Source organism: Hetaerina americana, unplaced genomic scaffold (genome assembly GCF_022747635.1).
Source record: "Hetaerina americana unplaced genomic scaffold, ioHetAmer1.1.p SCAF_8, whole genome shotgun sequence".
NCBI lineage: Eukaryota > Metazoa > Arthropoda > Insecta > Odonata > Calopterygidae > Hetaerina > Hetaerina americana.
This window is the reverse complement of record NW_027287427.1, coordinates 21,073,438-21,097,163: the sequence shown is the minus strand read 5'-3', so window position 1 is coordinate 21,097,163 and position 23,726 is coordinate 21,073,438.

The following is a 23,726-nucleotide window of genomic DNA, read 5'->3' as shown; positions in this document are numbered from 1 at the left end:
GGGGCAATTCAAAACGATGTGAAGCGCCCACACGGGGATAGTAGGAATGTTTCTTTATTTCTTTCATTACGGGTACTCAAAGAGTAAAGTATGGTTTTCAAATGTTACCACGCGGTCCAATACCCGTACTAGAAGTGACGCGGAAATCAGCTAAAGCAGACTTTGAATGAAAAGAGGGGTGAGCGCTCTGGACGTTTGAAAAATGAAAAGAATTTTAGGAGCTGAAAGCTTTTGGTGGCGGAGGAAAGAAAGCAATGCAACTGCCGCTACCTCGCGAAAGTTTTTTTGGGAAAAAAAAGAGAACGCTCCACTCTATGATCCCTAATGGAGCGCCACCGTGTTTAATTAAATATAGTTTTGGAGACTTGATCGGGAAATATTTCTCTGGTAATGAAAAGAATATCAATATTTTGTATACATTGGGCGTGTGGTGTGATACTTTTTAAAGTATCCACCATGAATTAACTCCTAACCGAATTTTTTTTAAGACTTTACAATGCTCCCTCCATATGACATCTTCACGGTAATTGTGTAGTTGTGTATAAAAGGAAAAGGAAACTTAAAACTTAATTAAGATATTGGGTAAGGATACTACGAAAGAAATAAGCGTTTTAAGTCCTGAAATGCATTCAAAACTTTAATATATATGAATATGAAATTATATATATAGTGTGTTTTTTTGGTGTCGGTGGCTGTTATTTATGTGAAGAATCGGTTATTACAATTATTACCCGTTTTAGGGATGAACAGTCTCAAAGTATGGCCGCGAGCATTGACAAGGCGTTGCGTGCTTGTTTGGTTGTGTATTCTTGTTCCTAATGTGTTGCATGTGTGTGGATGTGGATGCGTGTACTTATATCTGTAGCACTTGGTCCAGTATCACGTACTTAACTTCGCGTACTTGAAATGAAGGCTCCTATTTCAATTCCTCTGCGTCCTGCTACTGTTCAGTCCTCTTTCCAATTCCTAAGCAACGTCTCAGTGGCGGGCCAGTCGTAGAAACTGCCTCGCAAGTTACACATTCCTAGATGCCGTAGACCTTCGTGTCTTAGGCGGTCCTCTCCTCAATAAAAGCTAAGAAAAACTATATATTTAAGTCCCCGGAATATGCTACTAATTGTGACTCAAAACTCTTCCTGAAATATTCCGCGTGGAAACCATCCTATATGTCGTAGTTCCTATAATATTTATTGTATAGATTTTTAGAAGATGTTAACTGTAAATGATTATTTACGACTATAAAAATCCACAGTTCCTTTAAAAGAATTATGTAAAAGTTCGGTGGACTTGGGTAATTTTTCACCTGGCGGACGATCGTGAAATTCACCCTTTGTCACGAGGGTGATTAGCGCCCTCCTGATTTTCCTTCGTTCCCAAATAACTTCTCCTGAGGCTTTTAAAGATAGGTTAAATAATACCCCTCTGTTTCTACTCGAAAATTATTCCTGAAAGTTTGAGAGTGTCATGTTAACGCGTCTTGCGATGAAGACGTGCTTTAAAATTAGCGGTCGTTGTGTCTCAAGTTCCTCTTCTGAATAATGACAAAATGAGGTACTCAAGAGAGCAGGTAATGCTTTCATGTAGACGTAATCTGAGCGGGATGGTGGAATAGCGATTGAAATCGGGCAAAAAATTAATGCAACAGCGTCTTACCAAATCGCTGACCTTCTTCAACTGATCTCCTTGAAAAAAATCGAAATTTTTGGCGTCGTGTGTGCTCGGAGTTGCTTTTGCAATCCTTCTCTACAACCATTTCGCTTCACCTTGGCAGGAGGGAAATATTTCTTTTTCTCTGTCGTCCCCTTGACCGTCGCACGTCGATGTGGGGAACGTGGCGCCTCCGCTTAATCTTTCGACTCATCTTTTGGTGTCCCCGCGACGGAGGGCGAAGTAGACCTCCCAACGGAGCGCACACATCTCGCCAAAATGCCCACCTCTTCCTGCGTATATGTCCTCACTCGACCTCCTTCCTTCCTGAACGCCATTCCCAGCAGTGGCGGCGTCCAACCGCCTTGTCCATCCCCTCAATCCATTCCTTCGCTCGTGACCTCTGTCCCTACCTTCCTTTGCCTCGAACCCGACGGTAATTCCCCATTCACTCCTTTGGCTTTTTCAACCTTCTGCAACATTTCTCTTCCATAAAAACGACTTTCTTTTCCCCTTCCGTTTCCTATACCTTCTTCATCTCTTATATTTTATCCTAAAAACGTCAATGATTTATTTTTACAGGATATCATCTCGTTTAATGCCCAGTTACATTACATTAAAAACGTGATTCCGAATTTTTCCATCAGTGCTCATTACCAAAAAAATGTTATCACGCCACCAATAAGAAGTCAAACCATCTAGTGCAATCCCATCTAATTTCTCTCTGTTCTGATTTTATCACTGCTGGAATCATATTATTTGAATGATATAACAGTTGATAACTTCGTCAATCGTCCGTTACCCTTTCCAAATTCAGTGCCCACCTTTGGGGAAATACCATAAAATTTCACTGGGGTTTTTAACTCCTAATTCAATTCAATTATTATTTCTCATCGCTTTTAATCCCAACTTTTCACCCCGGTCCTATCAAATTTCTCCCTACTGGAGTTTTAAATGTACGAAGGGCCGTCAAATTTAAGGATTGTGAATATCTACCGATCATCACAGCGCATATTACTGTTTTGTTAAAACGTGTCCATGGTGACGGTTAAATCCAAAATCGACTTGAATGACTTCTTTGATAATTTTGCTGATCAAATGATGTTCAAAAACCCCCTTCCCCTTTCCCATCCTATGTCACAGTTCCATTCATTCCCTCGGACTTTCACCTCCCTCTTCCCGCCCACCGCTACCCTCGTTATCCGGCATCCGCTGACGCCCACCTCCTCCTCCTCTTTCTTTCTCCCGCAGCCACAGCCCCTCAACGAACTTTTCTACCGTCTCCTCGGCTCACTCTTCCTCCTCACCTCGCTCCACTCCGTCCCCTTGCAAAGTCATCGGGGATACATACACTTTCATCACCACCTCGCTTTTCCGTGCGTTCCCCCGCAACTCAACGCCTACCGCACCACCAAACCGCCCCTTGGGCGCCGTCTACCTGTTGAGTCGCCTCGGTGGAGGAAGGAGTGCGCGGTGGTCGAGGGAGTGGGAGGGAGTAGGAGAGAGAGAGAGGCGAGGGACTAGGGAGAGGGAGGGAGTGAAGGAGAGCATCAAAACTAGACATGGTCGAGAGGGTGACAAAGGGGGGATACGCGTGTGAATGAGTGTGCGCGGGAGAGGAGAAGAGAGACTTGGGAGAAAGGGAGCGGACGTGTCATTTTGTTTATGTATATACATGTGTGTGCGTATATATATATATATACACATACATACATACATATATTGTGTTTGTATATTTTTTACAAATACGTTGTGTGTATATTATATACATGCATATATATATATATATATATATATATATATATACACACATACATTCATACATAAACGCAGTACATCACTCTCACTCCCCTTCTCGCTGGTAAACAGACGGTCAAGGGTGAGGCCGAAAGGAGAAAAAAGAAAGGTGTCCGTGGGGAGCGTTTTAAATGTTGGATGGGCGTGCAACGAGATCTCGCGCCTCGGTTGCCAAGGTGATCGATCCTTCGCGAGGAAGCTCCTCCCCTTACTTTGGGTGCTTTGATGCCTGCATTTTTCCAGGGAGCTTTTGGAGTTTGATTGCAAGCCAACGCTTACGTGGGATGATGCATTATTCAAGCAAATTCGAAAAAAGCCATCGGTAGTGAATTCGAGGGAGCAACAACAGTAGTGAGAATGGAAGAGGGAGACAGTATTACCTTATATTCCAGTCGTGAAATTTTCTGCCGTTAAAAACGAAAACTGTTGCATTTTTATTTTCATAATTCTTTCGGGTTAAGGTTCGGTAGGCGGCAAAAATCCATATCTTTCCAAGGAATAGGAGTGAAAAGATGTATGAAAAGGGAAGGGGAAAAGGGATGATGGTTGTCGTCCTTCTTGTTCTCCTGAAAGGGATGTTTGTTGCGCGACCTGACGCAACCCGGAGTCTGTGTGGTTAAGGTGCGCGTGAGAAGGAAAGGGCCCCCATGGCTTTCCAAAGTCCAGGTCGGTTCTATTTTCCCTTTTATCATCAGTCCTCCGTCTCCTCTCCTTCGTCTTTCCTCCAACGGCCCGTCCCGCAGCTATCCTCGCCCTGTTTCAGTTTCTTCCTCCCGATTTACCCTCTGCCACCATCCATCCCATCCCTTCTTCCCTTTCCTATCCTAGCCGCCTAGTCTTCCGCTCCCTTCGACCTTCTCTGCCCTTCTGAAAAGGTCTGTTACCTACCTAGTCATCCATCAATAATTGCTCCATTTTAAAGCCGAAAATTTTTCGTTTCACTTATTTCATTTCGAGGTGCCATTCCTCAGTATTTCCGAAGCCAAAGTAGATATCCCAAATAAAAGACCTTGCCCCGTTTGACGCAAAATAAAAGATTTGGACTGTCCCCGAAGCAACTGTAGTGTTAGGGAATAAGCAAGGAAGAAGCGTGACTTTCTTTGTGATTGCTCTTTCCCTCATTGCTTATCATTACAAAAATTTAAGGTTTCATTAGTTGTGTCTCTCGGAAATTCCATATCCTCTTTGTGTTTCTTAAATCCATATTCCTTCCACAACAAAAACTTAGTTTGGCTGCCATGGCAATTAAAGCTTTCATCAACTGAATCAATATTTTTCCGAAGACGCTGTGCTTGCGCATGGAATCCGGTCCGCCTTGGGTCAAATGTCCCATTTTGGGGAAGTCTCGAGTAATGATGACACCATGATAACTCGAACGGCAAATGTAGCTCATGATTATCCACTTCATCTGGGATCTCAGATCGTAAATGCTCATTTAGGTCAATTTGAATTGAATTTCGGAGGCCTTGAGATCCAGTCTTCGGAGAACGTCACGGGATGCTAACCACTTTCGCCAATATCTCCCCCACCGTAGTGCTTCCCCCAACCTGTACCTCTTAATACCCTAACTGTAATATCCTTTTCTCTCCTTCAACCCATTTCTCCGCTCCTATTCATTCTCAACCTGCTGTTCCCTCTCTCATACCATTCTGCACCCTCCATCCAATGTCACTCCCATCTCGAAAAAACATCCCAACACCCACTTCCATCCCGTGGATGGCAGGGGTAATGTTCACGCTCGAACGGACAGCGTTGCGAAAGGAAACGCATTTGCGGGCCTCTTCGTGCCGGCAGGAAGAAAAGCCCAGGCCTGCACCGTGGCCCTGGTTATGAAATAAGGATAGAGTTGGTTTTAAGGGAGGGGTAGATAGGCAAGCCATTCGCCCGCCCGTTACGTGGCGCCCTTGTGGGAGCGGGCAGTTTCCATGCGAGAAGGGGGTTGGGGAAGCGAAAATTCGGGAGGTGGATGAGAAGGAAAAAAATGAAGCATCACCGTCCGTCCGGCGGGCAACTAGGAGGAAAACCCTCCCCCCCCCTCTGCTCCGATCACGTGAGAGGCAAGGGGCTAAAGGTGAACGAACTCGAGAAGAGGAAGAAATGGATGGATGGAGGAAGAAGAGTTTTGGGCAACCATGGGAAGAAATGGTATTTTTCTCGTCCGGGGATGAAGGCGACGGGATGGAAAGGGGGGTGGTTTTTCGAATGAGTGCTGAGGGGATGGAAAAAGTGTGGGTTGAGAATTGGGCGGCAGGCCGGCCTCCCCTGTGGAGAAAGGGGGCGTCCGCTGAAGACGAAGGCAGCTTGGTTACGCCCTCCCCTCGATTCCACTGCGCTCGCAGGTGAGAAGGGGGGGGGGTGGAGAAGGGCGAATGGGCGGCATCCGGGGTGAGGCGGGCGGGACCCCTCGCTGGAGGGCTAGTCGGGGAAGGGTGGGTGAGTGGATAGGGTGTCCTGAAAGGAGGAAGGGGTGGGTTGTTTACGCCATAGCTGGAGGAAGCGGGGAGGGAGGGGGTTCGGGTCCCGAGGTATGCTCAGGAAAGGCGGGGGTGGGCTGCGAGGAAACCGACGCAACTCCCCCCCCCCGTCTACCGCCGGACTAGGAAGGTGCCCCGCAGAAATTCCTCTCGCCCCCGTTTCCTCTCCCTCCCCCCTGCGGAGAAACGTGAAAAATAAGGGCGGACGGGGATGGAGGTGGGGGATGGTAGGAGGTGGGAGGGAAGACTCGGCTCGTTCTAATGAGGACTCCTCCAGGGTCAGTGCACCCTTCTTCACCGGCATCCCTCCTAAGGGTTGAGGGCGGCGGCAGGAGAAGCGGTTTTGGGTTGAGAACTCCGCACTGTGTGCATGCGTGGGGGTAAAAGTGTACTACTCTTACTCAAAAGCCCTAAAAGAGGTGGAGGAGAGGAGAGGGACGTTGGAGGGGGGGGAAGGGAGAAGTCCTAAACCTGAGAGGATCCCTTCGCGGTCCGAACTGGTGCTCTTTCCGAGTCCCCCTCCCCTCCCCTGCCCTGCCGGGGGAGAGGTCCGAGGAGGATCCGTGTGTGCCCTCGCAAATTATATAACCTTCAAACCTTCGTCCCCTTGCCTCCCTTTCCGCGGCGAGTTTGGGGGGGTGGGGTGGTTCAAAGAGGAGAGAATTTTTCCCGTTCCGTCCCAAAGCGCGGGTTGAAGGAAACTTTTACCTCTCTCGACCCTGTCCCCTTTTAAGAACCCTTAAAAACCTTCATTTCAGAACTTAAAAACCATTGCAATCCACCATTCGAATTTGCGAGGGGCAATAGTGTGTGGGGGGCGGGTGGAAGGGCTGTATCTCTCTCTCTCCTTTTCCTTCCGAGTTCAACCCTCCTCCGTCCGACTGTATTGCATTCCTGAAAACGAGCCCGGCCCTCAATACGACGAACCCTCCGTCCTTCCCGCTTCTTTCTCGCCCCTTCCCCCCCGCTTCTGCCCTCCTTTCTCCTTCACGATCGCAATATCTGAAACGCCCCTTTTCGCACACTCACGACTTGACGTCTTCGGTGACTTCTCGGTTTGACGAGAGATATACGGGGACGCGTCATGGCACCCTCGGCACCAACACTGCACCCTAAGTGCCGGAAACCAAAAGTTTCAAGCCGATGGTTTGCTTGAGTGTCATCCGTGGTCTACGCGTCGCAGTTTCCTCACGTTCTGCCGGAGGGCGATCGAAGAAGCGATTCATTCCTTCCAACCAACCGAAGGGCCAATTGCTATTCTCCCTTTCCGAGTACGAAGCTAATTCACTTCCTTCGGTAGGGAGCGCAGTTGAAGGTCTAAGCGACACCATCCCAAATTTTTATGCCCACTTTTGAAAATTTTAGAAAATCCCTACAAGAGGGTTTTCTTTAATTTACAGGAAGGAAGAACTTGAGACAAAAACCGCGTGAATTCACTAAAGTCACCCGACTCCTTCAGTAGGCATTAACCCCCCCCCCCCCCCCAATAAACAAATCAAGGCTAACGTGCAATGGTAAGGTAGATATCACTTTCTATTATTGCACATTATTTTACAGTACTGCATTACGTTGCACGCAGCCCTACTTGAGGTAAAATTTTTAATGCTACATGCGAAGGACGGTATGTCATATGTTTTTGGCAGACCATAAAATTATGTAGTACTTAGCTGAAACAGTTCCTTTTAATACAAAAGCCATTACAAACGTGCCTGCCTAGGTATCTCGTTATGAATTTCATAAATGGAAGATATTTCATGAATTAGAGGAAAAAAAAAGATCCCCACTGGGTTTCACTTAGTAACCCTTCCGCAATCATGCCTGTAATTGTGGATAAAGTCATTTCAGTCGAAACTGTATATTATTTTCATTTTTCTCCTCTCTTCCAAAATTATTTTCTCACGATCCGCTCTCGTGATTGCAAGTCCATCCGGCGAGTCCACCCTGAGAATGTTTTTCTTTGAAAGAGGACTGAGACAAGTAGCGCGAGTTGGGCGAGAAAATGAATGGGAGCTGATTGTGTGTGAGATACGTGGATTGAATGAATGTGTTATGGCGGCCGAGAAGTTTTTCAAAGCACCTCAAATTTCTTGTAATCATTGTTCCTGTGCATTATTCCTGTCGGGAATAGATTTTTGTAAGTAGTAAGTTTTTTTTAACATAATTTCCGACCACAATACTCTGAATCTCCTTCCTCAAATGCGAGTGAGAAGAGGCTCAAGGATGTGGTTGTCACGGTGTTGTTACTATGGTTACCATTGATGGACTGAGTATGACTTCAGAATGAACAGTCGAATACTACTAAGCATATCTATTATATTATTAATTCCTTCGATGGAATGGTTTCAACCGCTCACGCCCAACCTTCTCGTGAGACGTTCTTCTTTTGAATGAGTGAAGCTAATATCCAAATATGTTCCTATAATATTTGTAAGTCGGAACTATTTTTGCGTTATCACAGTGATTTGTTTCAACTAGGAATACCAATGATATTTTTTACGTCAAAGTAAAGAAATCGCGCACCAAAACATACGGTTCAAAGTTCCATACATTTTTAAATGTATAATTATAATCTCTTCAAGCCACCGACCGCCATTTCCGCGAGAAAGAAAAACACCGCCATTTTATCTACCTCTGATGTTTTCAGCACTACATGTTTTTGACTGGTGGGTTAGTCGATCTTTGTCAAAGAGAAGCTATCCCTTCCCCTTGAAAAGTAATCCTTATTAAGGTATTTTGTTATCTCACAAATGAAAAGGAACCTGAAGATTTTTGACCTTTCAAAAACTACTTTTTCTAAAGAAATGCAAGAGTCTGTAAAAATTAGTTTTTGAGCGAATTGTTGAAAAAAAAAGCTCGTTGTTGTCTGGTCAGTTTCTGGCGACTGTGGCGCCTGAAAGTAGTGTGTTTCCGGGATTGACCAGTGTCAGACCGGAAACGAAAATCGAGCATATTTTTTATGTTAAAAGTAAATATAAATAAGTCAACACTCTTAGAACTCTTCAGGGACGATTACCTCAACAAGTAGACTTTAAATTAGAGATTCCTTTTTTTTTCCTAGGAGAAAGAAATAAAGGTTAAACGCAGTCCAGTCGGAAAAAAAATATTTATTACATTTGTACCTATGTGTGTACTTAGTTAATTGGAAACGACTTACTTCAATTCCTTTTTATACAAAATTGTATAGCTGTGAACCAACTTTCTCTAAATCTTAATCGACAAACAGGGTGTTTCAATTGAGTGGACCAAGTCACTTATTGAGGTATTTCTTGACGTTTATTTTTTTTCATTTCTCCTTTTTTTTGCGCGTCATTTAATGCGAGTTCAGAACCAGAATAAGTTCATGAGTTCTCGAATTAGAGCACGAGAAAGTCCGCGTGTATCGGAAGCAATCATTTCTTAGCGTCCGAATTTTTGCGAACTAAAAGACACTTGTAATTTATTTTAGTAGAATTCATCCTTACGTTCTTGGTACAAAAAAAAGGAGAAATTATATTTTGTGGACAAATCGGTAAAAAATCCATTCCAGGAGTACCGCTTTGTGGTATGCTGCCAAAGAACAAGTTTTTCTACGGCGGCATGTCCAAGGCGCGAACTCCCGCATAAATGATATAGCAACATCATTTTATTGACTGTGTGTATATATATATATTATGATTGTATATATAAATATATATTATCTATATCTCGAAATGATCAAATCAAAAAGACTGATTTTTTTGTTTTTTGTTATCAAACACTTCTGACGCCCGCCCCTTATTATGTACGAGTTTCTTGGGGCGGGTCTCTTGAATTATTATTTTTGCTGCTGTGGGTATATATCTGTGAGCATGTATTCTCGTCAAAAGGTGTGTGTGCATGATGTATGTTGTCGATATAGTTGTTTACCATTATGAAAAAAAAGGTTTCTTTGTTTAGGAAAAATTTATACATTTATATAGGACTTTTGTAAATGAGCAACTTAAGTTAAACCCTTTCAAAACGAATGCGTCATCAGAATATTTCAGAACAGAACCAAGATGTAAATTATTCGATGAATTGGTAGCCTGCTGGCATTATCATTTTTTTTTAAATTGACACTCATAAATGTGTTACCTTCCCTTCACTCGGCCCGTGCTTAGTGTTTAAGCGTGTATATGGTCAAGGTTGATATCGAAATTTTGAAAATTCCTTTTGAGAATCAATCTTGAAACTACAAAGGAAACTGCTTCTAACTTCTTATTTTTTTCGTAAATAATTCCTCCATAAAAGTAAATCAATTCCAATGTTTACATTTTTATTTGTATCACACACAATGCCCCGAATCTCCCAAATTATTATATTAAATTATTCCTGTTCCTATTACATGATAAACAAATTCGTTACAAAAAGCTCTTCACTGAAGGGTATAATTGCGTGCAAGGAAGGCTTACGTGCCCCTTTTCAGTAATAACGACCCAGTTTTTGTGTTCTTTCCCTTGTCTGTCTGAGGGTCATTCTTAATGTCTCCTTTCAAAGGAATGTTAAGGATATACATACTGTTTTCATAGACATGTTCTTGCAGATGTCTCGTGTCTGGATTGAGGTCAGTGAAGAAGGTCTGTTTGGAAAACACAACGTCTCCACCACTCATTCCCCCCACCTCAATCCCCCCCCCGCACAAATTCATTTATCCTTCTCGACCGATTGGAAGGGGTTCCGAAGCACGTCACCTACATAAACACACGCGCACGCGGGGATGCCCTCCCGCACGGGTGGGCTCCAGCGACGCGTCCAGGTCCACCGGGTTTACGGGGAGAGCAGGGCGGGGGGACACGTTCGGTGGTCGAGGGGGATGTCACAATTTTTTTCCCCCTGCCGCGTCTTTTCATCTAACCCCCGTCCCACGGAGCGCGTGCCAAGCGGGGAGTCCCACCGCGCGCATGCGCCCCGCGAACATCTCTCCCCATTTACGGGCATGTGCTGTTGCAGCACCACGGCCCACCTTAATTCCACTCCATCCCGTTTTTTTTTTAACCCCCAGCGTCTGCCTTCTCGTTCTCTTACCTACCGAAACCCCTTGGTACTCACACCCGACGTCGCAGGCCATTGCGGACCCTTGCACGCTCCTTTTTTTTGTTAATTTTTCAACCCGGCTATGCCGAAAATGGAAAAAATATCTCCCCCCCCCCTCATCGCTCACACGAACGGAGGGTTTACCTCAATTCGTGCGTGTGTGTGTGTGCATTTTTTTCCGCCGTCCGGGAGGCGACTGAGGCTCCGCGCGTGCCGCCGGCCCTCTTTAGGAGCCCGATCGACCTTTCGACCTCACTCGCACGCTCTCAAGCGAGGGGGAATGAATCCACGTAGCCCTCAGGCTCGCCACCACTATATGCCGCTGTAAGCCGGCGACCGTCCGATTGCAGAACCCACTCACCTATTGCGAATTAGTGTGATTTACTTTAATGGGGAGGAACTGCGGTGGCACAGAAATACACTACACTACACACGCAACTACAATACACTGTAGTAAACACAGTACACGACAGTAAAATACAATATATAGTGATACGTACGTAAGAAAACCTCTCGCATCCGTGAAGGAAGGGGGGAACCATCATTTTCGTGCCTTTGAGCTAATCGAACAGTGGAAGTCCCTGGACGAGAATGTCGCGAAATTATCGCACAAAGACAGACAAAAATTCAAAATAGAACCTCCACCATTCCTCCTTGTTCTCAATAACAAACAATAATGGAGCGATTGAATGTACTATCGTTAATAATCTCGTTTTGTGAGGACAGGACACTGATTATCTCTTAGGTACCGTGGAGAAAAATTAGCGACTTAAAAAACAATGATTGAATTGACATTACCATCGTGTCTCCCAAAAACCCCAACTAAATAGAAAAACGTAGAGTGAGTTAATTGTGTGATTGTTCATCAGGCTTTGTGCACAGTCTGCGAATATTCCCTCATGCCGAGTGTATAAAATTATATTAAATGCAGAACCAGTGTTTCGGTTATTGTTGTTGTTGGCGCATTTTGTTTGGTTGTGTTTCCACTGTGTTTATTTTTCACCTGTTTTGGTTCCTATTATTTCTCTTGGATGAACAGAGGAAAAATCATGTGTTTTATTATTGTTTCTTATTTCCTGAGAAAATTCTTGTGCCATTCACAAAAAAATGTTACTTGTAACTTGAATTGATACATGCCAAAAAATATTCTGTGGAGTTTGTAATAAATTTATTTTTGAAACGAATGATTTCTTTATTTTTCTATTTTTTTCCTTTTTTGCGTATCTTTTTAGCTTCACTGGGTTACTTGTTAACATTCTTTACCATTCTTTACCCCCACCTCGTGCTCGTTTTCTGTATGCTGGACTTTATTATTTTAATAATCATATTGATACTCTGAATATTTTTACGTTAATCTAAATTCATTCACTCGATGGTAAATGAAAGTTGGAAGTATTTGGGTAAAACAACTTCTCGTTTTAATTGTTTATCCAACAAAAAATATATTCGTGCTCCTTTGGTACTATTATACTGTTAGCACTGTGGCAGCCAAAATTATCTCCTTACAAACCTCGAACGTGCGAGTTTAAATAATGGAAAAACGGAATATAATAAATGCTTGCTTTAAGTGAAGTCAAGTCGAACGTGAGTCAATTAGAAGTTAAATAAGAGCAATGTTAACATAAGGTGCTGAAAAGATGGGGAAATTGTGGGGTTGGAAAAAAATAATAAACAATAAGTCCAGAGAGCTGGCGGGAAATACATTAAACCGGGAGATAAACTCGTGTAATCTACACACTTGAATAAATTGAACAGCCGAAAGGAAACAGTAGGCAGAAATCCGCGACCATTCAAACTTGCTCGTTTTTTTGTGGATAAGAGACGGTCTAACTCGCAACTTTCATTTTTATGACCCGATAACATTTATTACTGGCCATAATGATGCTAGGGGTGGATCTTCAGATTGATTCCCGTTTCTCTACTTGCAACATCGGTTTCTCTACTGCATTATACGCCGGCGAAAGGGAAATCTAAGCGGTTAATATCCCACCGAAGCGCTTAACATTACGTTAAACTTATTAGCAGGAATACATTACAACCGATATAACAACCTGCGTGTACCCGAGTCTTAAGCTGTATTATTTCAGCGCATTCGATTGCCAAATTGAATATCGATTGTATGCTATATAATCTCGATTTATTTTATGCACGTTCTGTGACTATAAATTATTGGATTTCCGTAACTCATGACTTACTTGGCTATATATAATTGATTGAGCTGCGTAAATGAGCATATATATCTGAAAGACACTATTGAAAGACTCCAGCCTTTGCTGTAGCTATAATGTTGTGGCAATGGTGGTTGGGAGTAGGATTTTCCATCAAAACGCTTTGCCAGTGAAACAAAGAAGCATGTCATGTGTCATTTACTTGCCAGGTTTCCGACGTTTGGCGTGGAATAAGATTATCTTATGTATTGTCAGGTACGTATTTTTTCCAGGTGTACAAGTATACATGATTATACTTGTATAAACAAGTGTAATATATTTAACCCTAATTATGGGAAAAAAATGAGGAATGAAAGGCATCTAATTCACTTACATAGGTACAAAAATGTATGTATGTATATATATGTACATATATATATAATTATATATACATAGATATATTTTGTATGTGTATATATATATATATATATGTACATACATTTAAAAATATATATATACATATGTGTACATACACATATGTATGCATACATATATATGTGTGTGTGTGTTTAATTCCAACAAAATAATGTGTAGTGTGTGGGGGAATGCAGGCTGATGGTTACGGGAGGGGATAACTTTTCCAAAAAATGGGTAAAAAGGGAAGAAAAAATCGCTTAAATAAAGCTTGGTGACAAAAAAACAAGATGTGCACCATTGTTTGCCCTCTTAAGTTTTGCGAAAAAACCTCCCGTTTCCTCGATTTCGCTTCATTCCTAGAGAATAGTAACGACAATGGTTCACCAATTGCCCCTCGTTTTCGGAAATAGTCTTTACGGACCACTAAATTTCTATCCGTCACGAGGGAATAATTTGTATAATCACCACGGGTTAAAGGGATTGGAGAGTTCCAAGAATTGTATTAGGTCTTAAAAACGTATGTTTTTTGTATCATATGTTTTGGAATTATTTTTTAGGTGCATTAATTTTCAGGTATTTTTATTAATAGCACCAATTTCCTTTGTGAAATAATTTCCCAAGTTACCAAGAAATCAGTTTAGAAAACAATGTGGTTGCCCAATGTAATTTGAAAGCCATGCGTATCATGAGCTCATACCTAATATACAGCATCCAGAACATTATCATATTTTTTCTGCAATCGTTCATGTCTGAATTAAGTGGCATAATAGACATACTTGAGTACATTAACAATAATCAAAATTGGATTGAACTAGCTGGAAGTAATTTACGTTACAATTCAACCTCTATTTTGGTAAACCTATTAAATGTTTGTCATATGTTCAGTTTAGCCTTTCCCATTAATTCAACTAATATTAGGAATTTCTATGAAATGCAATCCGTCGCCGTTCTGTTTTTTGAAACAATTGCTTCATCACGAATGTCACCGATTTCGTCCCCAAATGCACCATGTTCTTAACGTGATTAATAAGAATAGCGTTTATCATAATACTTATGGTCGCAGAAAACAACTTGAATGCTATTTTTATTAGTACCATGGAAGTGTGCTGCAAGAATATGCCTCATATAGGGCAAAGCTTTGACCGCTGACTACCAAATCTCCTTTTGAAGTTTCCGAAAATCTATGCATGACAGCAAACATTTCTTTGCACTACTGCCTTCTTCAGCTCCTCTTAGTGTCTTGCAAAAATTCATATTCTCCTCCTCAATCTGCTCCACGTATCTTTCTCCTTCTTATCACAATCTGCAAGTATGTACCCTCAAGTATACGTCTATTTTCCATCCACTAATTGCCTCATTATCGATTTCTTCCACCAGGATCTTCACGTACCCAACCTATTTTTCACAGTTTTAGTTTCCTTCCTCCTAGTTTCCTCCCATTTATAATGTTTACATGTACATTATTTAAATCACTACCTAATTATCGATAAAATGGGAAGTGTATAATAACTGAATCACGAATAATTTGAAGTCAACACCCCACGAAGAAGCTAGGCCGATGCAAGGTTTACGACGGTAATGGTGCTCGGGTGGATCACTCCTGGAGTCCGTTATTGGCTTTAATACTTTCAGACACGTTAAATTTAAAGCATAGTCTGGGCTGGTCGAATGCCACCTCCACGTGGTTGAGTGAGAGGTGAAGTTGAATGGGGTCGGAGAAAGATACAAAAAACTATGAAGAGCCCTGCGTTCTCACTGTCCTAAGGGAATCGTCCCCCCCCTCCACCCTCTCCCCTCCTTCCTTCCGCCATCGCCTCCTCCTCCAAGACCCCAATCATCCCCCATCGCCCCTCTTCCCTATCTCTCCCAACTCCGCCCACGCAGACCCCCAATTTTTTCCCCTCCTTTTTTCCCTTCACTCTTCACGCCGAAGAAGTATGGGAGGAAGGGAGCACCGTGCTTTATTCTTTATTCCATTGTTTTTCTCCCACCCTTCCTTTTTTTCAACCCTAGCCCCCCCTAACACACACACACACACACCGCCACCAATTCAACCCCTCCCCCAACGCGTCGCAACCTTCCATCTTTCCGCCCCCACACCACCCACGACTTAAAAACAGTCGGCGTCGCCATGGAAACCGTCCAGCCCCACTCCCCCTCTACGCCCCCGCGGATGTGACGCTACCTCTTCCTAACCTTCCACGCCCCTCCCACCCACCTTCCACTGCATCCCACTTCCCCACCCCACCGAACTTCCCACTTTCCATTACTCTCCGCTTAATTAAGGACACACCCACCCTCGCGCTTTTTTTTGTAACCACCACCCCTGAAAGCAACCCCCACGCGCCACCACTACACCCCCGTCGGCATTACAGCCATCTCCCTCCCTCCCTTACCAACCCATCCTCTTTCCCCCCCACACCCCTCGAAATAATCTCCCTCCCAAACAAACTTTGGTGTGGGGGCCCAGGGGGATGATGTACGCCACGGGGAAGGGGGTAGAGGGTGGGACGTAGTATTTTTGGGGAATAGGGATGGGGGTATGTATGGAGGGGAGGGGTGTGGTGCAGGGGGAGGCAGGGGCGGGGAATGAGAGGGGGAGCGAGCTACTACTACATTGGCGGTGGGCTCTAAATTAATTTGCCCCGGCTAAACAATGCGGAGGACACAAAGAGGCAAGTCGTTTCTGTCTTCCTGGAGCAATACTAATGGAAGCCGCTTGAAAAATTGTCCGCCCCCTTTCTCCCGCTCCCAAGGTCCCCTTTCCCCCGTTACCTGTTCGTCAACCCCCTCTCAGCCCCGCAAAAGGAATACTCCCGCCCACCCTCCTCAACCCACCCTTCACAAACCCCTTGCAAGGCTCCTGCCGACCGATTTTCCTTGCGCCTCCACGCTCATCCTTCCTTACCCTACCTCCAACGAGATCGAAACCGGCATAGGACCGAAGTGGCACACGACCGATACATCCTAACCAGCGTGGGATCGACACTAGGTATTCATCGCTGATAGGTAAGAGTACTTGATCAACCCAGTACATGGTCCACATCGGTGTAGGAGCGACATGATGTCCGATGGAATGGAAAATTAAAACGTGAAAATTCAATTTACAAGATTAATCATTTAAGAATCCCATTTTATTCTCCCACCGTCAATCTAATTCTGATCAATATTATCAACTGTCGAATGTCACGAATCCGATGTTGCGAATTCCAGGGACTATTTCACCGTGGAAAAACATAATCTTATATGATCTGAAAGAAATTACTGCTCACCGAATTCTCACGTAAAGCTGAAGCAAATCCATATAGACTCAATATAGGAGAAAACTGTAAAATTGAATTTTTTTCTCTCCATTAAATGGTTTATTTTTTTCGCGAGTGACTTTATGTGAAAGGCTGATATTTTTTCGTCATCTCTGGCCCGTTTTCACAGGACGATCAATTCAGAATTGAGATGATTTCATGAGCGAGATTTGGAGCAAGAGTATTCACTCGACTATCCAGAAATTTCCATAGAACAGGAATGACCCACAGCGACGCATACCGCACGTCTAATTAGATATCCGCGCTCTCTACGTATTTTGAGTAATTACTTCCAATCTGTTTCCAGGATAATTGTAAGTGGTTTCGTGAATCATATTAGTTAGAACTTAAGAAATAATAAAAAAAGAAAACAGAAAGGTACTAATAACTTACGCAAGTCGTGGATTTATTTATAGAGAGACAGATTATAAACTTCCCTGAAACATAAATATTCCTTCATCTTCTCGACAAAGGAACATTAATGTTCTCTATGTGGAAGCCGAGGACCAAAGTTACTAAAACAATAATAAACTGCGAAAGTGCTGAATTATTGGACGATTTAGAGATTATTTGGAAGAAGTACTTCAACCTAGGTGTTGGATAAGCTGAATTTCATTTACTCAACCCAACAAATTTTTAAAAAATAATTTTTCCATGAAGAAAATTATAGAGCAGTACGTTAATTAAACGGGACCAGAAGCCCCTGGTTTACATTGGCAACACCAATTAAGTACTGCAATAATCTATTGTATCACTAGATTGATTGCTATTCTGAGAGCTACATTGCAATCAATCAAAGCATAGGAAAAAAGTGTGCTAATAATAGTTATGAATATTTCCTCTCTTTAAACACTAACAGCGTGTTGCAATTGCAGTAAAAGTAGTGTAACATTGCGTATAACGTTGTTTACAGCTTCTACAACGATGATTTAAAAAGTTGTCTTTCATATTCTCTTTTCCTGCAGAAGCTTTACTTTGGGAGTTTAAAATGGTGACCTGTGAAGGTTACTTCAGGAATTGATATTCAATCAAAATCCTGGAAAGAGATCCAGACAAATGGAAAAAGTAAAGCACATCAACGACATCAATGGCGCCAAAAAATGTTTACATGCAAGTTATACAGAATCAGATATTGTAACGGTTGGTGAATTATTCTGCGCCCAAGAAATTTAATACCGGGAAAGAGAATATTAATCTCAATTGATGCTACTTTTTGAAATAGACTACCCTGACGAATTTAATATATTTTCGATGATTTTTTGAGGATCCGATTCACACTTTTGGCACAAATAAATTTCCTGAGGGATTAAGATGTAACCACAATGCCTCTCCCCTTTCTGAACCGTAGGCAGAAGCTAACGCAGCGTCGAAAGCAACCACAGAAAAAAATAGATTTCTTATTCAACACTTCCGAGTGAGTGCGTTGAATACTTTCTTTGTTCTCGTAGGAAGAAGAGTCGATGGGCCGTGAGCACGAATCAAGGGGAGAGAGAGGGCATGGAGGCAAAGGAGTCGGCATTTTTAATTACTGATTTCGCCGACGCATCTTCAACGATATTTCACGCTCGACCGGGCTCCGACATTCGCACGAACTGGAGCGTCGCCCGAAGGAGGAGGAGTCTTCGGGGCCGGGGTGCGGGGTAGGACTTCGCGAACTCCACACAATTAAAAGGAACTTCCCTTTACACCCACTCCCCCCTCCGAATACCGAATCCTCCCACCGCTCATCCTCAGCGTCTTCCCCCATTGCTCCCTCCACCGACACGCCTCCTTCTCCCCTCCCCCAAAACCCCGTGCACCCCCCTCAAACCGTCCTTCTCCTCCCCTCGCCCTCCCCTTCCCTCTCCTTCCCCACCTCTCCTCTTTTCTTTCCGTCCTTACACAGGGCCAGCCTAAAACCAGGGGCGGAACACATGAATATTAGATGGATGGAGCGTCTGTCGCGGGCGAGATAAAAACTTTCTTCCCCCCTACAACTCCTCGCCGGATGAAAAAAAAATGCGTTGCACATTTATAAATAATTTTTTTCTTCGCTCCCTCTTTTAATTTCCCTCCCTTTCGTCTTTTTCGTCTCGTATTATTCTTATTTTTTGTCCCGAGGAGTAAAACCCGGCACCTAATCGCGAGTCTGTGAGGGGCCAAATAATTCTTTTCTCGGAGCGCGTCAAGAGTGATTTCGTTAAACTCCTTCCGGGTGTTGCATGGCATATGGGGTAGGAGGGAAGCGACGACGCGCGACAGGAACCGGTACGCAGCAGTGACGTGAACAATTGGCTATGAGAACTACTCGAATATGAGAGAGCTGGGACAGAAAACGTCAGAATCAATGCAGGACTATGGGATCACTTCAATCCTTCCCGGGTGTTATTTTTAAGCTATCGTCATAATGATGCATCGAATAGAGATTTTTGCACAGGTGCATAAGTACACATGAAGATCATAAATCAAATTAAAACATCCTCGTCAACTGTAGAAACTCACCGGCAGCGAGCCGATTACTATTCCATCTCCAGTGCTATTGCCAGTGGCTTTTTTAAACGGGGCGTAGCAAACTTACATAACATAATCCCATAATAAATTAGGTAGCTAACAATTTAGGGTTAAATGAGTAAATTATTATAATAATCAAATCAATATTCTGCAAGACAACGGGCCTAATGATTACAGAGAACCGGAGCAATAATTTTGCGACCGACTAAAAAGTTCCTGCATATTCAAACTGGGATATAGAATTGCAAGCCAATTACTCACGCGCGACTCACTACGTGCCAAAGCACGATATTAAAATAATGGTTTTAATGAAAAATATGTTCAATGTAACTTTGTTTCTTCGGTGCAAGCATGCGGGGTATAGTGCCTTCCCCTTAGTCCCAAAAAAATGTAAACACAATTTTCTCTCATATGACCCTGCTGTAAAACATCATTTTTCGCGAGGAAGCCTGCGAGGCTCTGCCCCGAGGTCCCTCACACCTCGTATGACAATACCGTGGGTCGTCCAGGGCTCGGGGCTCTCAGGCGAACAGTTTCCCCTCCCCCCTCCCTTTCCCCTTCCCCCGGGGAATGACTACTCGCCCCTGAGGTCCTGAAACACTGCGCTCGCGTCATCCCGCCCGAATGTGACGTTTTTACGAATTATATTTTTTCATCTCCGCTGGATTGTTTATTGCTCTATTTTTAAGCCAGGGGCAGCCGAGTCATTTCGGCCGCCCCTGCCACTTAAGGAATCCACTCTCCCAGTCTCCCACCCGCCCGTCACACACTCCTCCTCCCTCCTCCCCGTCACGCCAACCTGGCCCCCATACCCTCTCCCTCCCCCACACGGTCACAATTTTTTATCACCTCATTACTATTCATGTGGTTATACATCTCGCTAACCAGCAAGCGAGTGCGACTTCTTCAAGGGAAGGGGAGGGGATGGTTGGGGTAGATGAAGGAGTGAAGCCTGGGGAGATGGGGGAGGTGTGCCTATCCACCTTAGGTTCTCATTCTCCATCCGCCATTTGCTTACCACCACCACCCCATAACTACCCATCCCACCACTTGAAGTGTCGCCCCTTGTTGCTTTCTCGTTTTTCTCCTCCAAAAGAAAGGGAGATTTCATTTTGGAGGATGGAGTAAAGTTTTCTCACCTTCCCCCAGAGCTGGGAGACCTCAAATATAAGGAAATTAATTGGATCTAAGAGGAAAAATACACCTTCCTTTTTCAAGAAAAATCGTAAAAGTTTATCCAGAGACAAAGCGCAAATACGATGGTCTACTATTTCAAATGCTCTGAGAACCTAATAAAAATTACGACCAAGCTGAATTTTCATTAATCAACGACTCATTCTAGTAGTAGTAGTTTGATACCATTAATAGTTAAGGGGCATAGACCCAGAAGTATCCTTACGTTTTACCTGTGAACGTATGCTGTGTAACTTTCATTCCTAAGTAAATATTTGACTCGGCGACTGGCGACATTAAAGTTTTCATACGATGCATTTGATGTACCCCCCGCCACACGCCCTTGCGGCGGCTTGCGGGGTATTATGTAGATGTAGATGTAGCAAAATTCTTTACTACTGAAGTCGTGATGCAAATGAACGACATCACGTGTTCAATGTGGAGGAGGGATTTTAATGGGAAGCTAAATCGTTCATTCACTCCACTCCGCAAGGAGAGTTAGTCCTAACTAAAAACTTGACGATAGTGATCGTCAATATTGCCATTTATAGATATTTCCAAACCTTTTTCTTCGCTTGTACATATTTAAGTGTTGCATCAATATTTCAATTGGCGTAATCGCAGAGCCTAAAAAGCCTTGCCACATAGTCGAATAAAAATAATATCGCACGGTCCTGTCCTTAATAAGGGTGAACCAAAATCGAACCAAATAAAATCAATTTAAAAATGGAAAAGGAATTCAGATTCTCCATTTTTCGTCGGGGTTCCCAAAAGGAAAAATGAACTGAGAGGGGGGAAGGTGGTCGGGAGGGCACAGGCGCCCCAAGTCGAGATCAATCGACTGTTAGATGACCTTTATCGGATCTGATAATATAATGATCAAATTGGAGGACAAAATAAATTTGCGTCGCTATCCTTGGGCTCGTTCAGGCGATTGTTTTGACTGAACAACCGAATTATATCGATCGAACGACGAAATTACGGATCGAAATCATTTTCTTTCCACCGTTCCAATCAAAAGCGTTTCGATTGCCTTTCCGTTTCGACGTTAATTGGCCCGAACTGAACCCTCATCCCTTTGACTCCGTCTTTACTGCTCCGTTCTCGAAGTTCTCCCCATCGTGTGCGGCAATTGCAACCTCTTTTTCCGCCGTAAATAGGATGTTCTTTTAGTTCGCTTAAAAGTTTACCCAGTGAGGTTCCCATCATTAGTTTTGATCTTTCCGATGCTCCCTTCTATTCCCAGTTTTAGTTGCTCAATCTTTAGAGAAATAAAGACCATAAAAAAATTCTAATTTGAAGAATCAGCTTCATACTTTGCAAAATCTTAAGTAGCCCAGATTCATGAAATTAACATATAATATGGTTATTTTCGAGACTCATTATTTTTTTTCCAAAACTTTTCCTATTAATGCGACGTCAGTCATGATTTCAATAACTACGATGCTTCTGGAGAAAATCCAAAAAGCCAACTATAATTACGTATGAACAAATGACCCATCAAGGACCGGATTCAATATTCATTACCGAAAAATAGTGCAACAGTATTGGCTCAACAATTGACCTCAAATAACATGATCGCCCGTCCCTTTATGGATATCAAGCTCGCCTTCTCATGACCTTTCCCACGTATCTACTTAATACTTTACATACAAAAGGACTTAGGGTCCATCAAAGTGTGACATCAAGCGGAAGAGAAGAGAGGATTAGAAATAATGTACAGAATTTCGCACACGAAATCACGTCAAGATGACACGAAGTTACGTTCGCACTCCAGTATAAGGAGCGACCACCAGATATTTTGATAATATTGATTAAAATGTCAAACGAGGATAACGACTACACGAAGGCAAAGGGGAAGGTGTGATATAATCTTTCAAGGACCCGAATATCCTTTGACAGAATGTTCGTTTCTAGGAGGGAGGTGTGGGAAATGAACAAAAACCACAGATGTGTCGGAATATAAGAATAGGCCCGAATTTATTTCACATCTAACAGTGCTCTTAAATATATTTTTCACGTTTCATCCTTTGCATTGATCTGTGTTACCATTAGTTATCGCCATATAAAATGAGAGATCAGCAAATTCTCGCCGCTAAACACTTGATAGCCTACACAAAAAATAATCATCCTGCTTCGGGCATTTTCGTCAATTCTATGTTTAACAAGCACGTCCCATATGGGAGCAATTGACGAAGCCGCCAGAGCATTGAAGAATTATTTTCAAACCACGTATCCCTCCCGTTAATTCACAGTTCTCCTTTCGCTTGTGACCGAGGGACGAGGCATGTCAATCTAAACGAAACGGAATGAACTCCGGAAGCTGTGGCCGACGAAACGGGAAGGTCTCGGTTGGCCTCGACGACTACTGCACTCACGCTTGCATTCGCGAGGGAGGGGAGAGTGGCCTCGTCCGAACCCTTGAACGTGGGGGCGAGGCTTTGGGGCCCCGAAAGGGGGCATCCAAGAGGGAGTAACCACCCCTCCCGATATCCCCCTTTCCCTCCGTATTATTGTCCGCTGCGAGTGAGAGGAGGGGAGAAGTTGTTACGTTTGTGGGGTGGAAATTGTGCGGGGATGAGGCATTTGGGGAGGGATGTTTTCAGTGGATGAGTTTCGGAGGCGAGATGGCGGAATGGAGTGCGCACGGCTTGAACAGTGCGCCCCGCGTGCCCTGACCGCCCTCGCCCAGTACCCCCCCCCCCGCACTCCGACAGGGTTGGAGCAGGAGGGTGGCAGAGGGGGAGGGAAGTGAGGCGAGCCCGCGTCCGTAGCGCCTTCGCCCGGCGGAGATTGAGACCACGTCCCCTTAACAATTATCGTACTTCCTCCCCGTTGTGGCTGCGTCCCCCCCCCGTATATCCCTCTCGCCATTACTCTTAGCAGCCGTTGCGGGGACCTGACCGATTTCAGTTCATAGGTGCGCGTGAAATTCGATTCGCAGCCTCCGTGTCTCGATAACTTAACAAACTCTTCGTTCGACGAACTAAGTTCGACTTAGTTTCAAAGGAAATCTGGTAATGTGGTCAAATTTCGGACGCCCTGAACTATTGGTCAAAGCGGCTAATATGTGCCTAACCTACGAGCTGGTAACTGTATTTATTTTTCTAAAATTTGACCTTAATCAATCAACTAGAATCAGTCAATCCGTTATTTTAGATCGAAAAGTTTCCGAACTAAGGTCGCCAGGTGGTCGAGCGGGCACGGATATCATAATACTGCCGTTCATCGAGTCGATCGCGAACAAC